Below are 19,603 nucleotides of genomic sequence, written 5' to 3' on the forward strand. Positions count from 1 at the left end.
TTTCACTTTCATATTCTTTTCTAAGTTCACACACTTCTCTACTCAAACATTTAAGATGAATGAAGACTCTTCACTTATTCAAAAAACACCTCTCTAATTTGAAGTTTACCCTATTCATATCATTTTAAAATATACCTTGCTGAAGAATGGATTAGTTGAATTCAACAATAGAGTGATCACTCACCTCTATCTTGTTCTTTGTCATTTTCTTTTCCCTATTTCAGTCAATGCCTTCCTACAAAAATCTTCACAATACCAAGCATTTTATTTAATTTTTAAGATAACTTATTCTAAAGTTCATAGAACCAGATGTTTATTCTTAAATTGTATTCAACATTTGTTTGATGAAAATTATTCGGAAAGCATGGAGAAAACAGCTAGGTGCTGCTGAGATTTGAACTCAGGATTTCCTGTTTACGAGACAGGCGCTTTAACCACTAAGCCACAGCACCAACTTTAATAGTAAGAAATGCATAAATAATTTATTGTTGATGATGAAAATATGTTTCCTGCTATGAATTCTTCTTTATATGTATTGTAATCTTAAACACGAAAAGATACTCAATCACTACGCAAGTATTAATATGTTTTAATAAACAGGTACTCTTATAAAACCCAATTTCATTTCTTGAATTCATTACAATTTTTTTTCATGAAGGTATTAATATTGCTCAAATCTAGGTAGAAATTTCATCTACGTCTTTCTCATAGATATGTATTTTTTTCATTTTGCAATAACAGTATTCATTCTATAATCTTAAAAATACTTGGGTTTTTATAAGGTTTAAGATGATCTGTTCAACAGTAAGATGAATCAAAATTTTATATTTTAATTGTATCGAAATAAGACCTAATGAAAATGATTTGTTATATAACAATGAGAAAAGCAAGGCTCTGCTGAGAGTTGAACTCAGGATCTCCTATTTACTAGACAGGCCCTTTAACCAGCTAAGCCACAGCACCCACTTGATGCTTAATTTTGAAACACTTTTCTTTATGGTGTGCAAGAGAATATTACTTTTTCACTTTCATATTCTTTTCTAAGTTCACACACTTCTCTACTCAAACACTTAAGATGAATGAAGACTCTTCACTTATTCAAAAACACCTCTCTAATTTGAAGTTTACCCTATTCTTATCATTTTAAAATATACCTTGCTGAAGAATGGATTAGTTGAATTCAACAATAGAGTGATCATTCACCTCTATCTTGTTCTTTGTCATTTTCTTTTCTGTATTTCAGTCAATGCATTCCTACAAAAATCTTCACAATACCAAGCATTTTATTTAATTTTCAAGATAACTTATTCTAAAGTTCATAGAACCAGATGTTTATTCTTAAATTGCATTCAACACTTGTTTGATGAAAATTATTCAGAAAGCATGGAGAAAACAGTTAGGTGCAGCTGTGATTTGAACTCAGGATTTCCTGTTTACAAGACAGGCGCTTTAACCCCTAAGCCACAGCACCAACGTTAATAGTAAAAAACTGCATAAATAATTTACTGTTGATGATGAAAATGTGTTTCTGCTATAAATTCTTCTTTATATGTATTGTAATCTTAAACACGAAAAGATACTCAATCACTACCCAAGGATAAATATGTTTTAATAAACAGGTACTCTTATAAAACCCAATTTCATTTCTTGAATTCTTTACAATTTTTTTTCATGAAGGTATTAATATTGCTCAAATCTAGGTAGAAATTTCATCTACGTCTTTCTCATAGATATGTATTTTATTCATTTTGCAATAACAGTATTCATACTATAATCTTGAAAATACTTCTGTTTTTATAAAGTTTAAGATGATCTGTTCAACAGTAAGATGAATCAGACTTTTATATTTTAATTGTATCGGAATATGACCTAATGAAAATGATTTGTTATATGACAATGAGAAAAGCAAGGCGCTGCTGAGATTTGAACTCAGGATCTCCTTTTTACTAAACAGGTGCTTTAACCAGCTAAGCCACAGCACCCACTTGATTCTTTATTTTGAAACACTTTTCTTTATGGTGTTCAAGAGAATATTGCTTTTTCACTTTCATATTATTTTCTAAGTTCACACACTTCTCTACTCAAACACTTAAGATGAATGAAGACTCTTCACTTATTCAAAAACACCTCTCTAATTTGAAGTTTACCCTATTCATATCATTTTAAAATATACCTTGCTGAAGAATGCATTAGTTGAATTCAACAATAGAGTGATCATTCACCTCTATCTTGTTCTTTGTCATTTTCTTTTCCCTATTTCAGGCAATGCATTCCTACAAAAATCTTCACAATACCAAGCATTTTATCTAATTTTTAAGATAACTTATTCTAAAGTTCATAGAACCAGATGTTTATTCTTAAATTGTATTCAACACTTGTTTGATGAAAATTATTCGGAAAGCAAGGAGAAAACAGTTGGGTGCTGCTGATATTTGAACTCATGATTTCCTGTTTACGAGACAGGAGCTTTAACCACTAAGCCACAGCACCAACAAAAATAGTACAAAATGCATAAATAATTCATTGTTGATGATGAAAATGTGTTTCCTGCTATAAATTCTTCTTTATATGTATTGTAATCTTAAACACGAAAACATACTCAATCACTACGCAAGTATTAATATGTTTTAATAAACAGGTACTCTTATAAAACCCAATTTCATTTCTTGAATTCTTTACAATTTTTTTTCATGAAGGTAATAATATTGCTCCAATCTAGGTAGACATTTCATCTACGTCTTTCTCATAGATATGTATTTTTTTCATTTTGCAATAACAGTATTCATTCTATGATCTTGAAAATACTTGGGTTTTTATAAGGTTAAATATGATCTGTTCAACAGTAAGATGAATCAGACTTTTATATTTTAATTGTATCGGAATAAGACCTAATGAAAATGATTTGTTATATAACAATGAGAAAAGCAAGGCACTGCTGAGAGTTGAACTCAGGATCTCCTGTTTACTAGACAGGCGCTTTAACCAGCTAAGCCACAGCACCCACTTGATTCTTAAATTTGAAACACTTTTCTTTATGGTGTTCAAGAGAATATTGCTTTTTCACTTTCATATTATTTTCTAAGTTCACACACTTCTCTACTCAAACACTTAAGATGAATGAAGACTCTTCACTTATTCAAAAACACCTTTCTAATTTGAAGTTTACCCTATTCATATCATTTTAAAATCTACCTTGCTGAAGAATGGATTAGTTGAATTCAACAATAGAGTGATCATTCACCTCTATCTTGTTCTTTGTCATTTTCTTTTCCCTATTTCAGTCAATGCATTCCTACAAAAATCTTCACAATACCAAGCATTTTATTTAATTTTTAAGATAACTTATTCTAAAGTTCATAGAACCAGATGTTTATTCTTAAATTGTATTCAACATTTGTTTGATGAAAATTATTCGGAAAGCATGGAGAAAACAGTTAGGTGCTGCTCAGATTTGAACTCAGGATTTCCTGTATACGACACAGGCGCTTTAACCACTAAGCCACAGCACCAACGTTAATAATAAGAAATGCATAAATAATTCATTGTTGATGATGAAAATGTGTTTTCTGCTATAAATTCTTCTTTATATGTATTGTAATCTTAAACACGAAAAGATACTCAATCACTACGCAAGGATTAATATGTTTTAATAAACAGGTACTCTTATAAAACTCAATTTCATTTCTTGAATTCTTTACAACTTATTTTTTCATGAAGGTAATAATATTGCTCCGATCTAGGTAGACATTTCATCTACGTCTTTCTCATAGATAAGTATTTTTTCATTTTGCAATAACAGTATTCATTCTATAATCTTGAAAATACTTGGGTTTTTATAAGGTTAAAGATGATCTGTTCAACAGTAAGATGAATCAGACTTTTATATTTGAATTGTATCGGAATAAGACCTAATGAAAATGATTTGTTATATAACAATGAGAAAAGCAAGGCACTGCTGAGAGTTGAACTCAGGATCTCTTGTTTACTAGACAGGCACTTTAACCAGCTAAGCCACAGCACCCACTTGATTCTTAAATTTGAAACACTTTTCTTTATGGTGTTCAAGAGAATATTGCTTTTTCACTTTCATATTCTTTTCTAAGTTCACACACTTCTCTACTCATAAACTTAAGATGAATGAAGACTCTTCACTTATTCAAAAACACCTCTCTAATTTGAAGTTTACCCTATTCATATCATTTTAAAATATACCTTGCTGAAGAATGGATTAGTTGAATTCAACAATAGAGTGATCATTCACCTCTATCTTGTTCTTTGTCATTTTCTTTTCCCTATTTCAATCAATGCATTCCTACAAAAATCTTCACAATACCAAGTATTTTATTTAATTTTTAAGATAACTTATTCTAAAGTTCATAGAACCAGATGTTTATACTTAAATTGTATTCAACACTTGTTTGATGAAAAATATTCGGAAAGCATGGAGAAAACAGTTAAATGCTGCTGAGATTTGAACTCAGGATTTTCTGTTTACGAGACAGGAGCTTCAACCACTAAGCCACAGCACCAACAGTAATAGTAAAAAATGCATAAATAATTTATTGTTGATGATGAAAATGTGTTTTCTGCTAGAAATTCTTCTTTATATGTATTGTAATCTTAAACACGAAAAGATACTCAATCACTACGCAAGGATTAATATGTTTTAATAAACAGGTACTCTTATAAAACCCAATTTCATTTCTTGAATTCTTTACAACTTTTTTTTCATGAAGGTAATAATATTGCTCCGATCTAGGTAGACATTTCATCTACGTCTTTCTCATAGATATGTATTTTTTTCATTTTGCAATAACAGTATTCATTCTATAAACTTGAAAATACTTGGGTTTTTATAAGGTTTAAGATGATCTGTTCAACAGTAAGATGAATCAGACTTTTATATTTTAATTGTATCGGAATAAGACCTAATGAAAATGATTTGTTATGTAACAATGAGAAAAGCAAGGCACTGCTGAGAGTTGAACTCAGGATCTCCTTTTTACTAAACAGGTGCTTTAACCAGCTAAGCCACAGCACCCACTTGATTCTTTATTTTGAAAGACTTTTCTTTATGGTGTTCAAGATAATATTGCTTTTTCACTTTCATATTCTTTTCTAAGTTCACACACTTCTCTACTCAAACACTTAAGATGAATGAAGACTCTTCACTTGTTCAAAAACACCTCTCTAATTTGAAGTTTACCCTATTCATATCATTTTAAAATATACCTTGCTGAAGAATGGATTAGTTGAATTCAACAATAGAGTGATCATTCACCTCTATCTTGTTCTTTGTCATTTTCTTTTCCCTATTTCAGTCAATGCATTCCTACAAAAATCTTCACAATACCAAGCATTTTATTTAATTTTTAAGATAACTTATTCTAAAGTTCATAGAACCAGATGTTTATTCTTAAATTGTATTCAACACTTGTTTGATGTAAATTATTCGGAAAGCATGGAGAAAACAGTTAGGTGATGCTGAGATTCTAACTCATGATTTCCTGTTTATGAGACAGGCGCTTTAACCACTAAGCCACAGCACCAACTTTAATAGTAAAAAATGCATAAATAATTCATTGTTGATGATGAAAATATGTTTTCTGCTATAAATTCTTCTTTATATGTGTTGTAATCTTAAACACAAAAAGATACTCAATCACTACGCAAGGATTAATATGTTTTAATAAACAGGTACTCTTATAAAACCCAATTTCATTTCTTGAATTCTTTAAAAAAAAATGTCATGAAGGTAATAATATTGCTCCAATCTAGGTAGACATTTCATCTACGTCTTTCTCATAGATAAGTATTTTTTTCATTTTGCAATAACAGTATTCATTCTATGATCTTGAAAATACTTGGGTTTTTATAAGGTTAAAGATGATCTGTTCAACAGTAAGATGAATCAGACTTTTATATTTTAATTGTATCGGAATAAGACCTAATGAAAATGAATTGTTATATAACAATGAGAAAAGCAAGGCACTGCTGAGAGTTGAACTCAGGATCTCCTGTTTACTAGACAGGCGCTTTAACCAGCTAAGCCACAGCACCCACTTGATTCTTAAATTTGAAACACTTTTCTTTATGATGTTCAAGAGAATATTGCTTTTTCCTTTTCATATTCTTTTCTAGGTTCACACACTTCTCTACTCAAACACGTGAGATGAATGAAGATTCTTCACTTATTCAAAAACACCTCTCTAATTTGAAGTTTACCCTATTCATATCATTTTAAAATATACCTTGCTGAAGAATGGATTATTTGAATTCAACAATGGAGTGATCATTCACCTCTATCTTGTTCTTTGTCATTTTCTTTTCCCTATTTCAGGCAATGCATTCCTACAAAAATCTTCACAATACCAAGCATTTTATCTAATTTTTAAGATAACTTATTCTAAAGTTCATAGAACCAGATGTTTATTCTTAAATTGTATTCAACACTTGTTTGATGAAAATTATTCGGAAAGCAAGGAGAAAACAGTTGGGTGCTGCTGATATTTGAACTCATGATTTCCTGTTTACGAGACAGGAGCTTTAACCACTAAGCCACAGCACCAACAAAAATATTACAAAATGCATAAATAATTCATTGTTGATGATGAAAATGTGTTTCCTGCTATAAATTCTTCTTTATATGTATTGTAATCTTAAACACGAAAACATACTCAATCACTACGCAAGTATTAATATGTTTTAATAAACAGGTACTCTTATAAAACCCAATTTCATTTCTTGAATTCTTTACAATTTTTTTTCATGAAGGTAATAATATTGCTCCAATCTAGGTAGACATTTCATCTACGTCTTTCTCATAGATATGTATTTTTTTCATTTTGCAATAACAGTATTCATTCTATGATCTTGAAAATACTTGGGTTTTTATAAGGTTAAATATGATCTGTTCAACAGTAAGATGAATCAGACTTTTATATTTTAATTGTATCGGAATAAGACCTAATGAAAATGATTTGTTATATAACAATGAGAAAAGCAAGGCACTGCTGAGAGTTGAACTCAGGATCTCCTGTTTACTAGACAGGCGCTTTAACCAGCTAAGCCACAGCACCCACTTGATTCTTAAATTTGAAACACTTTTCTTTATGGTGTTCAAGAGAATATTGCTTTTTCACTTTCATATTATTTTCTAAGTTCACACACTTCTCTACTCAAACACTTAAGATGAATGAAGACTCTTCACTTATTCAAAAACACCTTTCTAATTTGAAGTTTACCCTATTCATATCATTTTAAAATCTACCTTGCTGAAGAATGGATTAGTTGAATTCAACAATAGAGTGATCATTCACCTCTATCTTGTTCTTTGTCATTTTCTTTTCCCTATTTCAGTCAATGCATTCCTACAAAAATCTTCACAATACCAAGCATTTTATTTAATTTTTAAGATAACTTATTCTAAAGTTCATAGAACCAGATGTTTATTCTTAAATTGTATTCAACATTTGTTTGATGAAAATTATTCGGAAAGCATGGAGAAAACAGTTAGGTGCTGCTCAGATTTGAACTCAGGATTTCCTGTGTACGACACAGGCGCTTTAACCACTAAGCCACAGCACCAACGTTAATAGTAAGAAATGCATAAATAATTCATTGTTGATGATGAAAATGTGTTTTCTGCTATAAATTCTTCTTTATATGTATTGTAATCTTAAACACGAAAAGATACTCAATCACTACGCAAGGATTAATATGTTTTAATAAACAGGTACTCTTATAAAACCCAATTTCATTTCTTGAATTCTTTACAACTTATTTTTTCATGAAGGTAATAATATTGCTCCGATCTAGGTAGACATTTCATCTACGTCTTTCTCATAGATAAGTATTTTTTCATTTTGCAATAACAGTATTCATTCTATAATCTTGAAAATACTTGGGTTTTTATAAGGTTAAAGATGATCTGTTCAACAGTAAGATGAATCAGACTTTTATATTTGAATTGTATCGGAATAAGACCTAATGAAAATGATTTGTTATATAACAATGAGAAAAGCAAGGCACTGCTGAGAGTTGAACTCAGGATCTCTTGTTTACTAGACAGGCGCTTTAACCAGCTAAGCCACAGCACCCACTTGATTCTTAAATTTGAAACACTTTTCTTTATGGTGTTCAAGAGAATATTGCTTTTTCACTTTCATATTCTTTTCTAAGTTCACACACTTCTCTACTCATAAACTTAAGATGAATGAAGACTCTTCACTTATTCAAAAACACCTCTCTAATTTGAAGTTTACCCTATTCATATCATTTTAAAATATACCTTGCTGAAGAATGGATTAGTTGAATTCAACAATAGAGTGATCATTCACCTCTATCTTGTTCTTTGTCATTTTCTTTTCCCTATTTCAATCAATGCATTCCTACAAAAATCTTCACAATACCAAGTATTTTATTTAATTTTTAAGATAACTTATTCTAAAGTTCATAGAACCAGATGTTTATACTTAAATTGTATTCAACACTTGTTTGATGAAAAATATTCGGAAAGCATGGAGAAAACAGTTAAATGCTGCTGAGATTTGAACTCAGGATTTTCTGTTTACGAGACAGGAGCTTCAACCACTAAGCCACAGCACCAACAGTAATAGTAAAAAATGCATAAATAATTTATTGTTGATGATGAAAATGTGTTTTCTGCTAGAAATTCTTCTTTATATGTATTGTAATCTTAAACACGAAAAGATACTCAATCACTACGCAAGGATTAATATGTTTTAATAAACAGGTACTCTTATAAAACCCAATTTCATTTCTTGAATTCTTTACAACTTTTTTTTCATGAAGGTAATAATATTGCTCCGATCTAGGTAGACATTTCATCTACGTCTTTCTCATAGATATGTCTTTTTTTCATTTTGCAATAACAGTATTCATTCTATAAACTTGAAAATACTTGGGTTTTTATAAGGTTTAAGATGATCTGTTCAACAGTAAGATGAATCAGACTTTTATATTTTAATTGTATCGGAATAAGACCTAATGAAAATGATTTGTTATGTAACAATGAGAAAAGCAAGGCACTGCTGAGAGTTGAACTCAGGATCTCCTTTTTACTAAACAGGTGCTTTAACCAGCTAAGCCACAGCACCCACTTGATTCTTTATTTTGAAAGACTTTTCTTTATGGTGTTCAAGATAATATTGCTTTTTCACTTTCATATTCTTTTCTAAGTTCACACACTTCTCTACTCAAACACTTAAGATGAATGAAGACTCTTCACTTGTTCAAAAACACCTCTCTAATTTGAAGTTTACCCTATTCATATCATTTTAAAATATACCTTGCTGAAGAATGGATTAGTTGAATTCAACAATAGAGTGATCATTCACCTCTATCTTGTTCTTTGTCATTTTCTTTTCCCTATTTCAGTCAATGCATTCCTACAAAAATCTTCACAATACCAAGCATTTTATTTAATTTTTAAGATAACTTATTCTAAAGTTCATAGAACCAGATGTTTATTCTTAAATTGTATTCAACACTTGTTTGATGTAAATTATTCGGAAAGCATGGAGAAAACAGTTAGGTGATGCTGAGATTCTAACTCATGATTTCCTGTTTATGAGACAGGCGCTTTAACCACTAAGCCACAGCACCAACTTTAATAGTAAAAAATGCATAAATAATTCATTGTTGATGATGAAAATATGTTTTCTGCTATAAATTCTTCTTTATATGTGTTGTAATCTTAAACACAAAAAGATACTCAATCACTACGCAAGGATTAATATGTTTTAATAAACAGGTACTCTTATAAAACCCAATTTCATTTCTTGAATTCTTTAAAAAAAAATGTCATGAAGGTAATAATATTGCTCCAATCTAGGTAGACATTTCATCTACGTCTTTCTCATAGATAAGTATTTTTTTCATTTTGCAATAACAGTATTCATTCTATGATCTTGAAAATACTTGGGTTTTTATAAGGTTAAAGATGATCTGTTCAACAGTAAGATGAATCAGACTTTTATATTTTAATTGTATCGGAATAAGACCTAATGAAAATGAATTGTTATATAACAATGAGAAAAGCAAGGCACTGCTGAGAGTTGAACTCAGGATCTCCTGTTTACTAGACAGGCGCTTTAACCAGCTAAGCCACAGCACCCACTTGATTCTTAAATTTGAAACACTTTTCTTTATGATGTTCAAGAGAATATTGCTTTTTCCTTTTCATATTCTTTTCTAGGTTCACACACTTCTCTACTCAAACACGTGAGATGAATGAAGATTCTTCACTTATTCAAAAACACCTCTCTAATTTGAAGTTTACCCTATTCATATCATTTTAAAATATACCTTGCTGAAGAATGGATTATTTGAATTCAACAATGGAGTGATCATTCACCTCTATCTTGTTCTTTGTCATTTTCTTTTCCCTATTTCAGTCAACGCATTCCTACAAAAATCTTCACAATACCAAGCATTTTATTACATTTTTAAGATAACTTATTCTAAAGTTCATAGAACCAGATGTTTATTCTTAAATTGTATTCAACATTTGTTTGATGAAAATTAATCGGAAAGCATGGAGAGAACAGTTAGGTGCTACTGAGATTTGAACTCAGGATTTCCTGTTTACGAGACAGGTGCTTTAACCACTAAGCCACAGCACCAACGTTAATAGTAAGAAATGCATAAATAATTTATTGTTGATGATGAAAATGTGTTTCCTGCTATAAATTCTTCTTTATATGTATTGTAATCTTAAACACGAAAAGATACTCAATCACTACGCAAGTATTAATATGTTTTAATAAACAGGTACTCTTATAAAACCCAATTTCATTTCTTGAATTCTTTAAAAAAAAATCATGAAGGTATTAATATTGCTCAAATCTAGGTAGAAATTTCATCTACGTCTTTCTCATAGATATGTATTTTTTTCATTTTGCAATAACAGTATTCATTCTATAATCTTGAAAATACTTCTGTTTTTATAAGGTTTAAGATGATCTGTTCAACAGTAAGATGAATCAGACTTTTATATTTTAATTGTATCGGAATAAGACCTAATGAAAATGATTTGTTATATAACAATGAGAAAAGCAAGGCACTGCTGAGAGTTGAACTCAGGATCTCCTCTTTACTAAACAGGTGCTTTAACCAGCTAAGCCACAGCACCCACTTGATTCTTTATTTTGAAAGACTTTTCTTTATGGTGTTCAAGATAATATTGCTTTTTCACTTTCATATTCTTTTCTAAGTTCACACACTTCTCTACTCAAACACTTAAGATGAATGAAGACTCTTCACTTGTTCAAAAACACCTCTCTAATTTGAAGTTTACCCTATTCATATCATTTTAAAATATACCTTGCTGAAGAATGGATTAGTTGAATTCAACAATAGAGTGATCATTCACCTCTATCTTGTTCTTTGTCATTTTCTTTTCCCTATTTCAGTCAATGCATTCCTACAAAAATCTTCACAATACCAAGCATTTTATTTAATTTTTAAGATAACTTATTCTAAAGTTCATAGAACCAGATGTTTATTCTTAAATTGTATTCAACACTTGTTTGATGTAAATTATTTGGAAAGCATGGAGAAAACAGTTAGGTGATGCTGAGATTCTAACTCATGATTTCCTGTTTATGAGACAGGCGCTTTAACCACTAAGCCACAGCACCAACTTTAATAGTAAAAAATGCATAAATAATTCATTGTTGATGATGAAAATATGTTTTCTGCTATAAATTCTTCTTTATATGTGTTGTAATCTTAAACACAAAAAGATACTCAATCACTACGCAAGGATTAATATGTTTTAATAAACAGGTACTCTTATAAAACCCAATTTCATTTCTTGAATTCTTTAAAAAAAAATGTCATGAAGGTAATAATATTGCTCCAATCTAGGTAGACATTTCATCTACGTCTTTCTCATAGATAAGTATTTTTTTCATTTTGCAATAACAGTATTCATTCTATGATCTTGAAAATACTTGGGTTTTTATAAGGTTAAAGATGATCTGTTCAACAGTAAGATGAATCAGACTTTTATATTTTAATTGTATCGGAATAAGACCTAATGAAAATGAATTGTTATATAACAATGAGAAAAGCAAGGCACTGCTGAGAGTTGAACTCAGGATCTCCTGTTTACTAGACAGGCGCTTTAACCAGCTAAGCCACAGCACCCACTTGATTCTTAAATTTGAAACACTTTTCTTTATGATGTTCAAGAGAATATTGCTTTTTCCTTTTCATATTCTTTTCTAGGTTCACACACTTCTCTACTCAAACACTTGAGATGAATGAAGATTCTTCACTTATTTAAAAACACCTCTCTAATTTGAAGTTTACCCTATTCATATCATTTTAAAATATACCTTGCTGAAGAATGGATTATTTGAATTCAACAATGGAGTGATCATTCACCTCTATCTTGTTCTTTGTCATTTTCTTTTCCCTATTTCAGTCAACGCATTCCTACAAAAATCTTCACAATACCAAGCATTTTATTACATTTTAAAGATAACTTATTCTAAAGTTCATAGAACCAGATGTTTATTCTTAAATTGTATTCAACATTTGTTTGATGAAAATTATTCGGAAAGCATGGAGAAAACAGTTAGGTGCTACTGAGATTTGAACTCAGGATTTCCTGTTTACGAGACAGGTGCTTTAACCACTAAGCCACAGCACCAACGTTAATAGTAAGAAATGCATAAATAATTTATTGTTGATGATGAAAATGTGTTTCCTGCTATAAATTCTTCTTTATATGTATTGTAATCTTAAACACGAAAAGATACTCAATCACTACGCAAGTATTAATATGTTTTAATAAACAGGTACTCTTATAAAACCCAATTTCATTTCTTGAATTCTTTAAAAAAAAATCATGAAGGTATTAATATTGCTCAAATCTAGGTAGAAATTTCATCTACGTCTTTCTCATAGATATGTATTTTTTTCATTTTGCAATAACAGTATTCATTCTATAATCTTGAAAATACTTCTGTTTTTATAAGGTTTAAGATGATCTGTTCAACAGTAAGATGAATCAGACTTTTATATTTTAATTGTATCGGAATAAGACCTAATGAAAATAATTTGTTATATAACAATGAGAAAAACAAAGCGCTGCTGAGATTTGAACTCAGGATCTCCTTTTTACTAAACAGGTGATTTAACCAGCTAAGCCACAGCTCCCACTTGATTCTTTATTTTGAAACACTTTTCTTTATGGTGTTCAAGAGAATATTGCTTTTTCACTTTCATATTCTTTTCTAAGTTCACACACTTCTCTACTCAAACATTTAAGATGAATGAAGACTCTTCACTTATTCAAAAACACCTCTCTAATTTGAAGTTTACCCTATTCATATCATTTTAAAATATACCTTGCTGAAGAATGGATTAGTTGAATTCAACAATAGAGTGATCACTCACCTCTATCTTGTTCTTTGTCATTTTCTTTTCCCTATTTCAGTCAATGCCTTCCTACAAAAATCTTCACAATACCAAGCATTTTATTTAATTTTTAAGATAACTTATTCTAAAGTTCATAGAACCAGATGTTTATTCTTAAATTGTATTCAACATTTGTTTGATGAAAATTATTCGGAAAGCATGGAGAAAACAGCTAGGTGCTGCTGAGATTTGAACTCAGGATTTCCTGTTTACGAGACAGGCGCTTTAACCACTAAGCCACAGCACCAACTTTAATAATAAGAAATGCAAAAATAATTTATTGTTGATGATGAAAATATGTTTTCTGCTATAAATTCTTCTTTATATGTTTTGTAATCTTAAACACGAAAAGATACTCAATCACTACGCAAGGATTAATATGTTTTAATAAACAGGTACTCTTATAAAACCCAATTTCATTTCTTGAATTCTTTACAACTTTTTTTCATGAAGGTAATAATATTGCTCCGATCTAGGTAGACATTTCATCTACGTCTTTCTCATATATAAGTATTTTTTTAATTTTGCAATAACAGTATTCATTCTATAATCTTGAAAATACTTGGGTTTTTATAAGGTTAAAGATGATCTGTTCAACAGTAAGATGAATCAGACTTTTATATTTTAATTGTATCGGAATAAGACCTAATGAAAATGATTTGTTATATAACAATGAGAAAAGCAAGGTACTGCTGAGAGTTGAACTCAGGATCTCCTGTTTACTAGACAGGCGCTTTAACCAGCTAAGCCACAGCACCAACTTGATTCTTAAGTTTGAAACACTTTGCTTTATGGTGTTCAAGAGAATATTGCTTTTTCACTTTCATATTCTTTTCTAAGTTCACACACTTCTCTACTCAAACATTTAAGATGAATGAAGACTCTTCACTTATTCAAAAACACCTCTCTAATTTGAAGTTTACCCTATTCATATCATTTTTTAAATATACCTTGCTGAAGAATGGATTAGTTGAATTCAACAATAGAGTGATCACTCACCTCTATCTTGTTCTTTGTCATTTTCTTTTCCCTATTTCAGTCAATGCCTTCCTACAAAAATCTTCACAATACCAAGCATTTTATTTAATTTTTAAGATACCTTATTCTAAAGTTCATAGAACCAGATGTTTATTCTTAAATTGTATTCAACATTTGTTTGATGAAAATTATTCGGAAAGCATGGAGAAAACAGTCAGGTGCTGCTGAGATTGGAACTCAGGATTTCCTGTTTATGAGACAGGCGCTTTAACCACTAAGCCACAGCACCAACGTTAATAGTAAGAAATGCATGAATAATTTATTGTTGATGATGAAAATGTGTTTCCTGCTATAAATTCTTCTTTATATGTATTGTAATCTTAAACACGAAAAGATAATCAATCACTACGCAAGTATTAATATGTTTTAATAAACAGGTACTCCTATAAAACCCAATTTCATTTCTTGAATTCTTTAAAAAAAAAATTATGAAGGTATTAATATTGCTCAAATCTAGGTAGAAATTTCATCTACGTCTTTCTCATAGATATGTATTTTTTTCATTTTGCAATAACAGTATTCATTCTATAATCTTGAAAATACTTCTGTTTTTATAAGGTTTAAGATGATCTGTTCAACAGTAAGATGAATCAGACTTTTGTATTTTAATTGTATCGGAATAAGACCTAATGAAAATGATTTGTTATATAACAATGAGAATGGAAAGGGGCGACCACTCGGTCCCCCCGAACGTATGGTAGGGGGCCCGGATCCCCCCCGGGAAACCATTTTGGGCGGGGGGCGTGTCTCGGCTGGTATGCCCGAAGCGGCGTAGCCGGGGCGCGCCTTTTTCCCGCCCAAGAATGGTTGTCCTAGACACCTACACCGTTGGCCACGCCCCGTAGGCATACCGGAGGAGGGTACACGCCCTCCCGAAGAGGAATAAAAGGAGCAACAATCCAAAGAAGCATCCTCTTGTTCCTGTGCTCGGAAGCTGCACCCTCTCATTGCACGTGAGCCCTCGACGGAACAAGGAGCAATTTTTGAGAACTTGTAATTTTTGTGTTTCTCTTTCAGCGACTCCGTACCCTCGGATCCAGGACCTCGTTGAGCAACAAGGATCGAATATCCGACAACGATGCCTGGCAAGAAGGCCGGAAAGAAGGCGGGGACTGACCAGATGCTTCGCATGTTGATGGAGGATATGGCGAGCATGAAAAAACAGATGGCGGCAATGAACAATACGGGCAGACCGAAGAAAGTCATCAGACCAGCATTGCCGGTAGTAGTCCCCGCTGGGAGAGGTAAAAGGGCCAGGAATAGGGCGGCAGGGGGGGAGGCCCCAGTTCCCGAGGCACGCCCGGCAAGCCCGGTTAGTCCAGTGAAGGCCCCGGTTCCGATCCCGGACGCGGGCCAACCGATTCCGGTTGTAGTTACGCCCACTAACGAGGAGGATATGCCTCCGGAGTTGGCCGCCCAGTTAGCCGCATGGCTCGGCAAAAATACTGAGGGTGCTACGGCACCAGAAGACACGGCCGAAGAGGCCAGGTTACTAATGAAGCAGTTGCGGCAATCGAGAGATGCCGCGAAGGCGAATCTCCCTCTTGTCCCCCCACAGGTTCCCTCAGAACGACCGGCGTCTGGCGTTGGAAAAACAGCGGGACCAGCTATGGATTCGGGTAAGCAGCCATTGCCAATGGCGAGGGAGGGAACGTTACCCTCAAGAAGGGAAAAGGTGGTCCAACATATTCCGCTGGCCACGAAAGAATTGATTTGGGCTGATAAGTATGTGAATATGTTTTCTCTCTTGACTGACCATCACGAGGTGGAGTATGTTAAAAGTCAGAAGGATTTGTGGCACCCGAGTGTGTGGCGGGCAAAAATGGCGGGATTCAGGGTGGATGAGACGATCTCAAATTGGGCCAAGGGCATTTGCGATGTTTACTGCGATCATGGGGGAACGTAAGCCCGAGGTTTTGACCAAATTGGCTTGCTATCAGACACGTATAATGGATTTCTATGAAACGTATGAGGGCAATGAATGGTTGGGTTATGATAGTAAGTTTCGTAAGGCCAAGGAGCACGATTCATCTCTGACGTGGGATTGTCTCGACTCCATCTCTTGGCAGAAGCAGCTCCTGCCGGGCGCGACAAAGTCGTCTTCGCTTGGCGGGAATGGGTCGGCGCCCTCCCGCCATCAATCGGCGGCGCCCTTTCGAGCAGGCGCCGCTGGTGACCACCAACCGAGGAGTGGTGGGAACGGGGGTAAAAAAGGGGTTTGTTGGAACTTTAACAGAGGCAAGTGCACGAGGCCACAAGGGACATGTAAGTTCAGGCATGAGTGTGCAGGGTGCGGACACTCTTCACACCCTGAGAGTTCGTGCAGAGCCAAGAATGGTGATACAGGGGGTAGAGGAGGGGCCAAACAGGTCTAATGCCGACCATGGGGTACCGCTACCTAACCCCGTAGATATCATGGCAATGATCCCCTGGCTAAATGAATACCCTGATCATGTCTCCGCTGGGGTGTTGCGGGACGGCTTCTCGTATGGTTTCCACATCCCGGCGGGGGATTTTCGGGGGGAATCACTGTGTAAAAACCAACTGTCGGTTCAGCAGAATACGGCGGTGGTGGAAAGTAAGATTGCAAAAGAGGTTGCCCGTGGCCGGGTTGCTGGCCCATATAGGCACCCGCCAGTCAGTAATTTTGTTTGTTCACCGTTGGGAGTAGTCCCCAAGAAGGACCCAGGTGAGTTTAGGTTAATTCATAACTTGTCGGCTCCTAGGGGTCTTTCGGTGAACGATGCGATTGATCCAGGAATCTGTTCGGTGCGGTACGCATCCTTCGATGAGGCCGTCGCCATGTTGAATCGCCTGGGGCCCGGAGCGCTGATGGCTAAATCGGATATTGAGTCAGCGTTCCGGTTGCTCCCGGTACACCCACAGGATCAGCGTCTGTTAGATTTTGTGTTTCAGGGACGCTACTACATGGATAGATGTATGCCAATGGGTTGCTCCATCTCTTGTGCTTATTTTGAGAAATTCAGTTGTTTTCTGCAATGGGCGTTCACCAGAGCCACGGGCTATACCCAGGTTATGCACTACCTAGATGATTTTTTGTTCTTGGGGCCAGCCGGCGACACGGAATGTGCACAGGCCTTACTGGAATTTTGCACTCTCATGAAGCGGTTTGGAGTGCCATTGGCATCAGGGAAGACGGTGGGGCCATCGACTTCACTCGAGTTTCTTGGAATTGAGCTCGATTCGGTGGAGGGATGCTTCCGTTTGCCCAGGGAAAAAGTAGTGAAATTCAGGGCCTCTCTAGAACTGTGCATTAGCAAAGGAAAAGTAACTCTCCATCAGTTACAGCAAGCAGTGGGACAGCTTAACTTTGCCCTTAGAGTGATACCAATGGCCCGCCCCTTTTCCCGCTCTATTGCACAAGCCATGGTCGGTCTCAAGGAAGGGCACCACTGCACAAGACTGTCTGCAGAGGTTCGCCAGGATATGCGCATATGGTTGGCATTTCTGGCAGATTTCAACGGTCGAGTGGTGTGGAGCAAGTCACCAGCATCCTCGGACGAGCTGGGTTTGTGGACGGACTCGGCAGGGAGCGTGGGATTTGGCGCCATCTTCGGTAATCGATGGTCGGCACAAACATGGCCGACGTGGTGGCACACCAGTGGGCTCACAGGTAACATTGGGTTTCTTGAGTTGTTCCCCATTTTTGTGGCTCTGAAGGCATGGCCGGATGAGTTTCGTGATCGCACAGTGGTGTTTTGGTCCGACAACATGACCGTAGTCGAATGTATAAATAATCAGGCAGCACGCTGCAAGTGGATATTGAGATTACTGAAGGAAATTGTACTACTTTGCATGAGACTGAACGTTCAGTTTAGGGCGAGGCACGTGCCGGGTGTGCTGAACCAGGCGGCTGATGCACTCTCTCGTTCCCACATGCAGGCCTTCAGGGGTTATCTACCTTCCACGGACCTAGTGGCGGCACCATTTCCCGAATCTCTCTGGTTACTCGGTGCCCCGGATTACAGGACCTCGTGGGAGCAAGCCTAGCCCCCAGGACAAGGAAGGCATACGAAGGAGCGTTTCGTTCCTATTGTGCATTTTGGGTCCAGCAGGAGGGGATAATTGGTGGCAGGAGGAGTATGTCCTAAATTTTTTAGTAGCACTCCACAAGGCAGGCCGATCAGCGGCAACGGCCAATAGGCACCGGGCCGCCATTGCATTCATGGCACAGGCGCATGGCATCAAGGACCCCACATCGTCCTTTCTGGTAAAGAAGGCACTGCGCGGGTGGCAACGCCTCGAGAGTCATAGAGTAGACGAGAGGCGCCCGATTGGGTTAGAAAGGTTGTCCCTGCTGATGTCGGTACTCCCCGCGACATGTTCCTCCCAGTCCGAGGCAGTGCTGTTCCGGGCCGCTTTCGCATTAGCATTCCATGGGGCTATGCGGGTGAGCGAGCTGGTGGCAAAAAATAAGCAGGATATGGGGGGAGGTCTGTGTCGGGAACACATTCTGATCAAGGGTGATTCAATGGTAGTCACAATAGCCAGGTCCAAGACCGATCAGGGTGCTATGGGGGACAGTATTGTTGTCCAGCGCATGCGAGGGTCCCCCATGTGCCCGGTGAAATGCGTTGAGGAATATTTGGCGCAAAGGGCGGTAGCATGGGGGGAAGCTTGCTGAGACACACCGACGCCACCCCACTGACTAGGTTTCAGTTTCAGCGGGTGCTAACAATGGCAATCGCGGCAGCGGGCTTGGACCCGGGCAATTTTGGGACCCATTCCTTTAGGATAGGGGCTGCTACAGAGGCTACAGCCAGGGGTCTGAGTGTGGAAAAGGTGAAACAATTGGGACGATGGTCCTCAAACTGTTATAAAAGGTATGTGCGGTTGCACATGTTGTGAAGCCAATGTCATGCACTCACGCTTCTTGTCTTCTGTTTGGTTTACAGTTTCGCGAGCATGCTATGCGGGGCGGACTGTGCAGTCGACCCGACACCTGGGGACCAGCGGTCAAAGATCACCGGCTGAGGAAAGAGTGGTGTGGGTCGTGGGCCACTCATACGTGAGGCGTGCCGGGGACGTATTCAAAGCAGGTGACATGATTCACGCGGCTGGGGAATACGGGTGCAGGGTGACCTTCCACGGA

The 19,603-nt window shown here is 35.6% G+C and overlaps 11 non-coding genes across 11 annotated transcripts; all 11 read right to left on the minus strand.

The window, feature by feature from the left end:
* Positions 1-379: 379 nt before the first annotated feature.
* Positions 380-452, minus strand: TRNAT-CGU (transfer RNA threonine (anticodon CGU)). Its single transcript has one exon. It is a non-coding gene; the product is annotated as a tRNA-Thr (tRNA).
* A 2,475-nt stretch (positions 453-2,927) lies between these two features.
* TRNAT-AGU (transfer RNA threonine (anticodon AGU)) lies at positions 2,928-3,001 on the minus strand. Its single transcript has one exon. It is a non-coding gene; the product is annotated as a tRNA-Thr (tRNA).
* A 2,985-nt stretch (positions 3,002-5,986) lies between these two features.
* Positions 5,987-6,060, minus strand: TRNAT-AGU (transfer RNA threonine (anticodon AGU)). The gene has a single exon. It is a non-coding gene; the product is annotated as a tRNA-Thr (tRNA).
* A 945-nt stretch (positions 6,061-7,005) lies between these two features.
* On the minus strand, positions 7,006-7,079 carry TRNAT-AGU (transfer RNA threonine (anticodon AGU)). The gene has a single exon. It is a non-coding gene; the product is annotated as a tRNA-Thr (tRNA).
* A 2,985-nt stretch (positions 7,080-10,064) lies between these two features.
* On the minus strand, positions 10,065-10,138 carry TRNAT-AGU (transfer RNA threonine (anticodon AGU)). The gene has a single exon. It is a non-coding gene; the product is annotated as a tRNA-Thr (tRNA).
* Positions 10,139-10,573: 435 nt separating this feature from the next.
* Positions 10,574-10,646, minus strand: TRNAT-CGU (transfer RNA threonine (anticodon CGU)). The gene has a single exon. It is a non-coding gene; the product is annotated as a tRNA-Thr (tRNA).
* A 1,454-nt stretch (positions 10,647-12,100) lies between these two features.
* Positions 12,101-12,174, minus strand: TRNAT-AGU (transfer RNA threonine (anticodon AGU)). Its single transcript has one exon. It is a non-coding gene; the product is annotated as a tRNA-Thr (tRNA).
* Positions 12,175-12,609: 435 nt separating this feature from the next.
* Positions 12,610-12,682, minus strand: TRNAT-CGU (transfer RNA threonine (anticodon CGU)). Its single transcript has one exon. It is a non-coding gene; the product is annotated as a tRNA-Thr (tRNA).
* Positions 12,683-13,626: 944 nt separating this feature from the next.
* TRNAT-CGU (transfer RNA threonine (anticodon CGU)) lies at positions 13,627-13,699 on the minus strand. Its single transcript has one exon. It is a non-coding gene; the product is annotated as a tRNA-Thr (tRNA).
* A 437-nt stretch (positions 13,700-14,136) lies between these two features.
* TRNAT-AGU (transfer RNA threonine (anticodon AGU)) lies at positions 14,137-14,210 on the minus strand. Its single transcript has one exon. It is a non-coding gene; the product is annotated as a tRNA-Thr (tRNA).
* A 436-nt stretch (positions 14,211-14,646) lies between these two features.
* TRNAM-CAU (transfer RNA methionine (anticodon CAU)) lies at positions 14,647-14,719 on the minus strand. The gene has a single exon. It is a non-coding gene; the product is annotated as a tRNA-Met (tRNA).
* Between the last annotated feature and the right edge of the window lie 4,884 nt (positions 14,720-19,603).

This window comes from Lissotriton vulgaris, chromosome 12 (assembly GCF_964263255.1).
Source record: "Lissotriton vulgaris chromosome 12, aLisVul1.2, whole genome shotgun sequence".
Classification (NCBI taxonomy): Eukaryota; Metazoa; Chordata; class Amphibia; order Caudata; family Salamandridae; genus Lissotriton; species Lissotriton vulgaris.